The 12,161-nt window shown below is 42.7% G+C and overlaps 1 protein-coding gene across 2 annotated transcripts in view; it reads right to left on the reverse strand.

The window, feature by feature from the left end:
- IPCEF1 (interaction protein for cytohesin exchange factors 1) overlaps positions 1 to 11,600 on the reverse strand; it is a 211,335-nt gene extending 199,735 nt beyond the window's left edge. The window contains exon 1 of one of the 2 annotated variants that reach the window (XM_032160933.2): positions 11,576 to 11,600. The gene's annotated coding sequence lies outside the window, so the exon portion shown is untranslated. Of the gene's footprint in view, positions 1 to 1,723; positions 2,060 to 11,575 lie in introns of those variants that run through there. The other variant, XM_058435616.1, reaches the window with a different exon arrangement.
- Between the last annotated feature and the right edge of the window lie 561 nt (positions 11,601 to 12,161).

Here is a 12,161-nt window from a genome sequence, read left to right on the forward strand (position 1 = left end):
TTTTTTTTTTTTTTTTTTTTTTTTTTTTTGAGATGAAGTCTCCCTCATTGCCCAGGCTGGAGTGCAGCTGCGTGATCTCGGCTCACTGCGCCTCCCAGATTCAAGCGATTCTTGTGCCTCAGCCTCTCGAGTAGCTGGGATTACAGGCGCCCGCCACCATGCCCAGCTAATTTTTGTATTTGTGGTAGAAACAGGGTTTCGCCGTGTTGGCCAGACTGGTTTGGAACTCCTGACCTCAGGTGATCCGCCTGCCTTGGCCTCCCAACGTCCTGGGATTACAGGCGTGAGCCACCGCACCTGGCCTATTTATTTTCTTTCAACATTTGTTTTATTTTCAGATTATTAAAATAGTTCAGGTATGTTCCACTAATGAAAAATCTGGGAAAAAAATAGAGTACAAAGTATAAAGAAAGAAAAACCATGAGCTATAAGCCCACTATTCATATATTAACATTTTAACACATTTCACCCAAATCCTGCCTCTCTGCAGTATTTTTACATAGTTGAAAAAGTTATGTTCCTCCTTTTTTGACTTAGCATTACATCATAAGAATATTCCATAAATATCATTTTATTGATGACATTTCTTTATATACCACCATGTGTTCGACAATTCTGATAACTAGGCTTATAATATTTATTTTAAATTAATGATTCTTTTAAAAACTCACTTTCCAAAATTCAGAAAATGCACAAAGCATAAAGAAGGAAAGATAAATTAGTGATTACATTGTTAAGCGTGGCTCTGGCAACTTGAAAACTGATACTGATAACTGCCATTTAACACAATCATATTCTTAACCCTCACACAACAACCCAAAAAGTCAATATGTTATAGTCACCACTTTATAGGTCCAGAGGTCATAGAGCTGGTAGGTTCAGAGATATAGATTTTGAACAGATATGTCTGACCCCCCAACTGTGTTTTCTCTTGGCTAAATTACACTGACTTTCCCATAATTACCTCCACCATCACCTCTACTACCATCACCTCCAACCACCATCTCCACCATCTGTACCATCACCTCTACCATCACTTCCTCAACCACCTCCACCATGTCTACCATCACTTCTACCATCTATCACCTCCACGGTCATCTCCAACCACCATCTCCACCACCACCTCCACCATCTCCTCCACAACCACCTCCACCATCTCTACCATCACTTCCACCATCACCTCTACCACTCCAATCACCATTTCTACCATCTCCATTACCACCTCCACCATTGCCTCCACAACCACCTCTACCATCTCCACCGTCACTTCCACCATCACCTCCCCTACGACCACCACTTCCAACACCACCCCCTTTATCTCCACCTCCACCTCCACCTCCACCACCATGTATTGCCACCCCTTTCACTTTACTGACCTAGGGATTTTTCTGATCCCTGTTCTACACACCCTTTCTTTACTCCACACCTTCACACTCTCCTCTCCTCCTTCACTCTGACCTTTTCTAACATTCACTTTTTAAAGTGCCTGAGTAACAGAGATAAAGCAATGGCTTTCCTACCACATTCATTTTATGAATTATGCCAGTTATTCATTCATTCAACAAATATTTACTGAGAGCAGGCACTGTTCTGAGCACTTGGGAGCACAAGTAACTCCTCTATTTGCAGGATTCTCTTTAAGGCTAAAAAGCTTATTTTTTAGGATTTTTCTTCACACACACACACACACACACACACACATCATTTGCCACGTTAGACCTACTTGCAAATTGTTAACCTGTACTTCAATTATCAGCTCACACTGCAGAGCCTCCAAGCTGGGTGGAAAGCAGAAGTGAGCTGTTCAAAAGGACGCACGAGTCAAAAGGAAAGTCTCAGGCAATAGTGATGAAGTAATTTCTTATCTCTTATTGCCACAGCAAACTACCACAGGAAAGAACTTCCTATTTCCATACTCTGATGATGTATATTTGCTTAACACAGCTTGCCTGAAATAGTTCATACATGGACCCACTCCAGAAAAGACACTTGATTTATAAAAAGAGGAATGGAAGGAAATTAAAAGGTAAATTAAAGAATAAGTTCATCAACACAAATACAAACTTACACCCTTTTCTTCCTTGCATGATGTGAGCAGAAAGAAATGTGTGTTCTTTCCATTTCTGTTTTCTTTCTTTCTTTCTTTCTTTCTTTTTTTTTGAGATGGACTCTCGCTCTGTCGCCCCAGGCTGGAGTGCAGTGGTGCAATCTCAGCTCACTGCAAGCTCCGCTTCCCGGGTTCAAGCAATTCTCCTGCCTCAGCCTCCCAGGTAGCTGGGATTACAGGTGCATGCTTCCACGCCCAGTTCATTTTTGTATTTTTAGTAGAGATGGGGTTTCATCATGTTGGCCAGGCTGGTCTCGAACTCCTGACCTCAGATGATCCACCCGCCTTGGGCTCCCAAAGTGCTGGGATTACAAGCGTGAGCCACCGCACCCAGCCTTCTATTTTCTATTTTCTTTTCTTTTTTCTTTTTTTTTTCTTCCTGTAGAGATGAGTTCTCATTATTTTGCCCCCAGACTGGTCTCAAACTCCTGACCTCAAGTGATCCTCTCACCGTGGTCACCCAAAGTACTGGGATTACAGGCGTGAGCCATTGTGCCCAGCCCTCGGTTTCTATTTTCTACATAAAATAAATAACTGGATAGAAATTAGACTTTATCAAGGACAGTACTAGGAACACATAAGCCACTCAAGACTAATAAAGCCCACTGCTGTAGTCAAAGATGCTTCAGTGGGTTATAATTCTGACTCCTATAATTAAATACTTTCACATATACCCCAGCAAAGAAAAATCAAGTGCCCCAGACACCCTTACTAAAAGACTCTGAACCGACAACACCTAGCTTTCATTTTCATACCAGAGATATTTTGTCAAGCCTGAGACCTTTATCAAAGTGTAAAATGTCCCCCAGCTGCTTCCATGCAAAGGAAGCCCCCCTGCAAAGAACACACTTTCTCGAAGAAGGGCAGCCCCAGAGCGCTTCCCCAAATGAACTCCTCAGGACCCAAATACATGCTGAATTGTGCTTTTCTAAATCAAACCTGTGATCTGCAGTCTAAACACCTATCAAGACAACACCCATTTAAGAAACATAAAAGCAGAGTGAGTACACAACTCTCTCCTCTTTCAAAGCTTTCACAGAATTAAAGAATCTTTAGCACCTGGCTTCCCAGATTACAGAGAGCTGAGTGAATATCACACCCCCAAAGCCACAATTCCTACCTCACTACCCTAAGGAGAGTGCTAGGGTATCCATTGCTTTGCCATCTTGATCTGTCAAGTAGTTACCTCTCACACATCAGCCAAGAAGTGACGTTACTTACATGCAATACAAAGAGAGTAAATCCAAGAGTGGTCTCTTTATTCCTGGATTCAGAAGCCTCATAGTACTCTGAGGCCAAGCTTGAGGATTCTACTCAAAGCAGCCTCAGCTGTGGAAACTCAGTCAACCCAGAACTAACATTCAAAGCTGATCAGAGAGTAAAGCTCTTTCGAAAGAAGAGGAAGTGTCATCTCCACTTCCTCAATCCTATTGTTCTTCCTTCTCATTGTTATGAAACCCTTCCTTGATGCCCATATCCAGGACACAGTACATGTAAGGCAATCACACCCCATCTGCCTGACTTCACTGATCACTAAGCACTGCCCAGTGTATTCATTTGCCGAGCACATTGGAGGAACAGTTCATGGTTCATGCTTTCCTGTTTTGGAGACAAGGATGTTCATTTACAGGCATGGAGGGTGAGATGATCTGCAGAGTCATTCTCAGCATTTTTGGGTGAAATGCCACTTCAACCTCTTTAGATTCAATCTTCTTTCAGATTTCCCTCTTTCCTCCTTTCCTAATCGTTCATAATGCTCTAATAAACAGAGGGTACAGATACATTTGTAAAACGTATCTTAGGATAAAAATAAGTCTTAGCCTGCCATCTTTTGCAGTAGACATAGAAGAGTCTCTAACTTCAAAACTTTTCTTTCCCACATTGGAAAAGGAAAATGGCAGGCTGAAAGTCAGAGATATTCCATCTCATTACAGATTCCTGCCCTCCCAATCTCCCTTTCAACACCAGCTTCTTGTTTCTCTATACCTTCTTGGGAAATGAATACAGTCTCACTATATTTATATTCTGCTCTCAAAGCAAAGAAAATAAATCATTAAAAATGGGCTCATGACCAGTGTAATCTTCCAAATGTGGTACCTAAATTTTAGCATGTGTATTAGTTACCTTTCACTGCTTAGCAAATTACGCCAAAATTTAGTGGCTTAAAACAACAAACATCTATTATCCCATGGTATCTGTGGGTAAGGAATCTGGGCCCAGGTTAGCTGGTGGTCCAGCTAAAGATCCCCCTACAAGGCTGCAATCAAAGTGTGGGCTGGAACTGCAGTCATCTTAAGGCTCAATGAGGGAAAGAAGCTCTTCTAAGATCACTCATTTCGTTGTTGGTAGGATTCAGTTTCTCGTGGGCCATTGGACTGGGGGTCTTAGTTCAATGCTACCTATTGTCTGGAGGCCATCCTCAGTCCCTTACCACATGGACTTCTACTTAGGGCAGCTTCATATCATGGCAGGTAGCTTCATTAGCAAAAGAAAGCAAGAGTGAAAGAGAATGAGAGAGAGTTGAGTGAGAGCAAGATGGAAGTCACTTTTGTAACCTAATCTCAGAAGTGGCAGTCTATCACTTTTGCCATACTCGACTCGTTAAAAGCAAGTTACTTGGTCCAATCTCCACTCAAGAGGAGAGGATTACACAAGATGTAAATTCTGGGAGGCGGGGATCAAAGGGATCTGTCTTAGAAAGCTGCCTACCACAGCATGTAAAACTTTTATCCAAACTCAAGTTGCATCTGTCAAACCAAATGTTAACAAAAGGGAAGAGTCATCTAAAGTCATAAATACAGTGATAATATTGAAAGAGTATCTGAAATATTAATATAATACTGTAGCCCAATACTAGCCCACACTAGTCAATACCAAGATCACACTGCTCAGACCTGGTAAACTAATGACTCTTATTCTTCCATCTCCAAGAAGCAGACAAATGGCATACAAGCAAAAACCTAAACTAAACTATACAACGAGGGCTGGGCAGGGTGGCTTATGTCTGGAATCCCAGCACTTTGGAGGCTGGGGGAGGGGGATCACTTAACCTCAGGAATTTGAGACCACCCTGGGCAACATAGCAAGACCCTGTCTCTAAAAAAATAAATAAATAAACTTAAATGTTTAAAAAACAACAACCCTAAAACTAGCCTAGAATCTGGACGGTAGCTGATACAATTTCAATAAAAAGAATAACTTTTCACCTAATTATAAGATTGAGAAGGCCTCAAAGGAGACATAGCATTAAACTTTTCTGATTGGGTTTATGTAGTCACCTTAAGCAGTCATCCTGTTAGGATCAGAATTTCCTGATACGTGGCCTTCCCCTCCTCCTGCACTCAATGTGTGTGCCCCTTCCTAAGAATGGCCAGTCCTAAGAATGACTACATTGCCTGTAGTCCCCACCAATCCCACATGTTACAAAAGGAGATCACCTCTTCCATCTTCCTTTGTAAGCAAGATTTGCTTAGACCAGGCCTAATAGAAGGTCTGTTTCATGGCCTGCAGACAACTGGGGGCAAAGAGAAGAGGGTCATTCTGGGTGGAGAAGCAAATAATTCGGTTGACCTTAGATCTTCCTAATTTCAAGACGTGTGGTAATGTCCCACACAGGCACCAGTGTCACATGATCCCAAAGGATAAAGGCAACATATTTCTCTTTTTTTTTTTTTTTTTGAGACAGAGTCTCACTCTGTGGCCCTGGCTAGAGTTCAGTGGCACGATCGTGTCTCACTACAACCTTTGCTTCCTGGGTTCAAGCGATTCTCCTGCCTCAACCTCCCTAGTAGCTGGGACTACAGGCATGCACTATCACACCCGGCTAATTTTGGTATTTTTAGTAGAGATGGGGTTTCACCATGTTGGCCAGGCTGGTCTTGAACTCCTGACCTCAAGTGATCCACCCAAGGCAACACTTTTGAAAGCAAAATAGAAATCTTCTGTATGCCATGTTTTGTATGTCCACTTTTTCGGAAGATTTCAAAGTCACAGATTAAACATGGCCTATACCCCAATATACTCTATGCCTCAATCCAAATGCCAATAAAAAAGTAAAAGTAAAATGTTACTTTTACTTTAGGAAATTTTACTTAAAAGTAAAAGTAAAATATATTAAAAGTAAATAATGTTGTTGGAAGACCAGAGAAAGAGAACATGGAACTAAGTTATTAATGCTATTTGGTAAAAGCTACTGCCCTTGAGGAATAATAATAGTTTGAAATACTTCAGTTTTTGGTTTCAAACTTTCTCATATTTTCTTTATAGTCCTTTCTTTCCTTCTTTCCTTCCCTTTTTTTTTTCTTTTGTTTTTTTTGAGACAGGGTCTTACTCTGCTGCCCCAGGAGGCTGGAGTGCAGTGGTGCGATCATGGTTCTTTGCAGTCTCAACCTCCCAGGCTCCAGAGATCCTCCCATCTCAGCCCCACAGGTAGTTGGGATTACAGGCATGACCACCACACCTGGCTACTTTTTGTATTTTTTGTAGAGACAGGGTTTCGCTATGTTGCCCAGGCTGGTCTCGAACTCCTAGACTCAAGCAATCTGCCTGCCTTGGCATGAGCCATCACGTCCGGCCTTCTTTACATTCATTTCACAGGATGATTGCTATGGACTAAATGTTTATGTCACCTAAACATATATGTTGAGGCCGGGCGTGGTGGCTCACGCCTATAATCCCAGCACTTTGGGAGGCTGAGGAGAGCAGAACACGAGGTTGGGAGTTCAAGACCAGTCTGACCAACATGGTAAAACCCCATCTCCACTAAAAATACAAAAATTAGCTGGGCATGGTGGCAGGTGCCTGTAATCCCAACTACTCGGGAGGCTGAGGCAGGAGAATTGCTTGAACCCGGGAGGCAGAGGCTGCAGTGAGCCGAGATTTTGCCACTGCACTCCAACCTAGGCAACAGAGCAAGACTCCATCTCAAAAAAAAAAAAAAAAATTGTGTGTGTGTGTATATATATATATATACACATAAAATACGGAATATATAGAAACCTAATCCCCAATGTGATTATATTTAGAGGTGGACCTTTGGGGAGTGATTAGGTCATGAGGACAGTGCCCTCATGAATGGGATTAGTTTTCTTATTAAAGAGAACCCGGAGATCTGCCCCCACCCCTCCACCATATGAGGACACGGCCAGAAGACAGCCACCTAGGAACCAGGAAGCAGGTCCTCACCAGACAATGAATCTGCTGCTGCCTTGATCTTGGATGTCCAGCCTCCAGAACTGTGAGAAATAAATGTCTGTTGTTTGTAAGCCACTCAGGCTACGGTGTTTTGATATAACGGCCTGAACGACTAAGACAAAGATAAAATGTAAACTAAATCTGGAGGAGTGAAAAAAATAAAAGAAGATGCCGTACATTTTGAGCAGGAACAAAATGAAGGTTCTCTCAGCGGCTTCTTGTTTGTGTACACTTCTATTTCTGGAAGTGCTGCCTCATCTTCTCCCTGTATTGACTTGTCTTCTAGTTCCCTGCTTCATGTAGGAAAAAAAAAATGGTACTAGGTAATATTAAAGGAATTTAGTGGTATCAATAGCATGGCCTGGCTTCTCACCAGACATTTAGATGCCATCATCAAAGATATCCTCAAAAGACATGTTATTTACCAGAACAGAGCCACTTAAATTCTTTGAGCAAAGATCACCTGATTTGTAGAATTAGAATAATCCTCAAAGCGGCCGGACTGTCAATTCAAGATGACGGGCTGACCACAGATTTGCTCCCTCCCTCCCCAAAGATTCCGTTAAAATGAGAAAAGTATGAAAAGATATAGGGCCAGGCACGGTGGCTCACGCTTGTAATCCCAACACTTTGGGAGCCCCAGGAGGGTGGATCACGAGGTCAGGAGATCGAGACCATCCTGGCTAACATGGTGAAACCTGTCTCTACTGAAAATACGAAAAATTAGCCGGGCGTGGTGGCACGAGTCTGTAATCTCAGCTTCTTGGGAGGCTGAGGCAGAAGAATCGTTTGAACCTGGGAGGCGGAGGTTGCAGTGAGCCAAGATCGCGCCACTGCACTCCAGCCTGGGTGACAGAGCAATATTCTGTCTCAAAAGAAAAAAAAAAAAGATATAAACCCACAATAACCCCCAAAAAAGGAGGAAAAGCATCAGAACTTGAGAGAGCACAACAGATTTCTGGCAGCCTGAAAGCCGATGGAGGAGCAATAACAGATGGAGGCAGGCAGGGGAACCACAATATCTCATTAGTTAGGAGAACATGGCATTGGAGGAAATTGCCCGTGTGCGGTGCTGAATCCCTGAGAGGACCGGAACTCAAGCTAAGAGAAGCTAAGAGAGCTAAATGAGTGATAGAGTGACAGGACCGAAAACAGGAAGAGTAATTCAAAGTCTGTAAGAACTCAGCCCCTCCCATACCCCTCTTTCAAATGTCTCTGTCCGCCCAGCCTCTGCACAGCAAACACACACAATTCCAACCCCGGGCAGCATACCGAGGATTCATCTCCACACGTAGTGAAATCATGCAGAGAATACAGGCATTGTATGTGCATATGAGCACTCCAGAGTCAGAACTCCACATTCTGGCAATAAGAGCCTCATCTAGCATATGCTGGATGATGGATGATGTGCTTTTTTTTTTTTTGAGACAGAGTCTTGCTCTGTCACCCAGGCTGGAGTGCAGTGGCATTATCTGGGCTCACTGCAACCTCCGCCTCCAGGGTTCAAGTGATTCTCCTGACTCAGCCTCCTGAGTAGCCGGGATTACAGGCGTGTGCCACCACACCCAGTTATATTTTATATTTTTAGTAGAGACAGGGTTTCACCATGTCGGCGAGACTGGTCTCAAACTCCTGACCTCAGGTGATCTGTGCACCTTGGCCTCCCAAAGTGATGGGATTACAGGCATGAGTTACCATGCCTGGCCTAGATATGCTTCTAATCATTATCCTTACAGACAGTCCTGAAGATATTGTATCCATTAAAAAGAACAGGATGCTAAGAAAGATAAATAATCTGAAAACAAGAAAGACCCCTTGGATATTGCAAATATAATTGTTAAATAAAGATTTTTATAGACAGGTTGGATGATAAATTCAAGTGAAATTTTCAGGAAATAGTATTCAATGACATAGTCAAAGAAATAACATAAAGGATCCCCCTGAAGTTCAAGAATTTTTAGATTAAAAAGTCTCATTGAGTGCCTAGGATGAAGAATTTCAAGTCACTGCAAAATTTCCAAACTCCAGAAATAAAGAGAAAATCTTAAAATCTCCCAAACACAGAAAATAAGTCACTTTCACAGAAACAAGGAATTAAAGGGCTCCAGATTTCACAGAAGTAGCATTAAGGGTTCGAAGGTCAGCGAGCAAAGCCTTCAAAGTTCTGAAGGATTTATATTTCACTCTAGAATTTTGTATTCATTCATCCAGTGTATTAGTCCATTTTCATACTGCTACAAAGAACTGCCAGAGACTGGGTAATTTATAAAGGAAAGAGGTTTAATTGAGTCACAGTTCAGCACGGCTAGGGAGGCCTCAGAAACTTACGATCATGGTGGAAGGTGAAGGGGAAGCAAGGCACCTTCTTCGCAAGGTGGCAGGAAAGAGAAGGGCGAGTGATGGGGTAAGAGCCCCTTGTAAAACCATCAGATCTCATGAGAACTCACTGTCACAGGAACAGCATGGGGGAAACCACCCCCAGGATTCAATTTCCTCTACCTGGTGTCTCCCTTGACACGTGGAGATTATGGGGATTAGAATTCAAGACGAGGTTTGGGTGGGGACACAAAGCCTAGCCATATCATTCAGCAAATATTTTTGAGCACTGGTCTAGGCAGTGAGGATGCAGCAGTGAACCAAATAAAGTCCTGCCCTCAGGGAACTTCTTTTCATGCTCAGATCAGGATAGTGTGCTCTCTATACAAAGAAAGAAAGTGAAATATAATGTGTTAGGTAGAAGTAAGGGCTAAGGAGGAAAAAGAAATCGGCAGAGGAAATATATAGAGTCTAAGGAGAGGGTAAACATTAGATGGGGAGGCCAGCGAAGGACTCACAAAGGTGACCTCTGAGTGACAGCCTGGAGGAAGTAAAGGCGTGAGCTGTGTAGACAGCTAAGGGAAGAGAGATCAGGCAGACAGAGCCCCAAATGCAAACATCCTGCCACCCCCAGAGCCTCTTGGTGCCATAGGAACAGCATGGGGGCAGGTGTGGCTGGAACAGAGCAGAGCGGGTCAGAGATGGAGAGGGGAGCCAGGGAATCCATGATTATGGTTAGGTCCTATGGGGATCATTGTAAGAACTTGGGTTTTTGACTCTGACTAACTAAACCAGGAGCTGACAAACTATTTCTGGAACAGGCCAGATAGTAAATATTTTAGATTTTGTGGGCCAGTCTCTGTTCAATTACTCAACCCTGCCATTGTGGTATCAAAGCAGCCATAGATAACATGTAAAAGAACAGCTGTGCTCTAATAAAACTTTATTTAGGGCCACTCAAATTTGAACTGCCTATAATTTTCATGCATCACAAAATCTTCTTTTTTTTTTTTAAGCATCTAAAAATGTAAAAAACTATCATAACTTACCAGCTGTACAAAAATAGGCAGCAAGCCGAAAGTGGCCCATGGAGAGTAGGTTGCTGATCCCTGAATGAAACCATCAGGTGTGAAGGTAGAACATGCCCGTTTTCAGATGCATCAGAGCTGACTCAGAAGGATCACTGCCCACATAACCTTTTTTTTCTTTTGTTTTTTTTTTTTTGTTTTGTTTTGTTTGAGACAGAGTCTTGCTCTGTTGCCCAGGCTGGAGTGCAGTGGCACGATCTCAGCTCACCGCAACCTCTGCTCCCCAGGTTCAGCAATTCTCCCACCTCAGCCTCCCAAGCAGCTGAGATTACAGGCACCTGCCATCACGACTGGCTGATTTTTGTACTTTTAGCAGAGACAGTGTATCACCATGTTAGCCAGGCTGGTCTCCCACCCCCAACATTTAGTGATCCCCCAACCTTTAGTGATCCCCCATCTCGGCCTCCCAAAGTGCTGGGATTACAGGCATGAGCCACTGCACCTGGCCTCCACATACCTTCTTAGGAAGTTACTTGATGATAGACCCCAGCAAAATAAGAGAGTAAACTAAAAAATAGAAGCGGTGGAATCCAGGAAAGAGAAGACTCAACCAGGGAGTGTTGCAAAGGGAAATCCTTGGATGAGAATCAGGCATCTGAACCACACAGCAAACATCAGCATGGAGCTGGGTAAGAGAGGAAAAGTTTCCAAAGTATTCAGGGGAAAATGGAATCACAGAGTGTGATACCACCCCCGAAATTATGGAGTAACCAATATGGGCAGCGCAGCCAAAGAAAGAAAAATAGAAAAACATTAGAAAACATCAAGAAATAACAATAAAAGCAGTAAAGAAACAGAATGGAATTACTCTATACTGTTCAGCTTGTGAAGTTAATAATAATTTTTATAGTCATAATAATGGAATACTCACAACTGATTTTCAACTTTGAGGATCAAGGTCTGGAGAAAACACGTCAAACAAGAAGATACTGTAAGTGGCAGAGTGTGGTGGCTCACAGCCGTAATCCCATCTTTGGGAGGCTGAGGCAAGAGGACTGCTTTAGCCCAGGAGTTCAAGCCAAGAATGGGCAATAAAGGGAGACACTGTCTGTATGCATATTTTAAAGAAAAAAAAAGAGAAAAGATTAAGACAATATAAACATTAAAGTATGCTGGACTCTGATGGCAGCCACTAGCTACTGAAAATTAAGCTTTAGCTAATTAAAATTAAGTAAAATAAAAATTAAGTAAAAAAATTAAGTAAAATAAAAATTAAGTAAAAAAAAATTCGGTTCGTTGGTTGCACCAGCCACAGTTCAAGTGCTCAGTAGCCACTGGTGTCCAGAAGCTCCCATCTTGCACAGCACAGACATGGAGCATTTCTCTTCATCCAGAAAGTTCCTTTGGAGAGCCCTGGGGGACATGAGAGGTGGAAAGAGAGGTTTGAGGGCCAACTTACAATTTGAGGATTGATTGAGATTCTCCACAAACAAGAAACAAGTGGGAGCATATTATTT

The sequence above is a fragment of the Hylobates moloch genome, unplaced genomic scaffold (genome assembly GCF_009828535.3).
Source record: "Hylobates moloch isolate HMO894 unplaced genomic scaffold, HMol_V3 SCAFFOLD_2, whole genome shotgun sequence".
NCBI lineage: Eukaryota > Metazoa > Chordata > Mammalia > Primates > Hylobatidae > Hylobates > Hylobates moloch.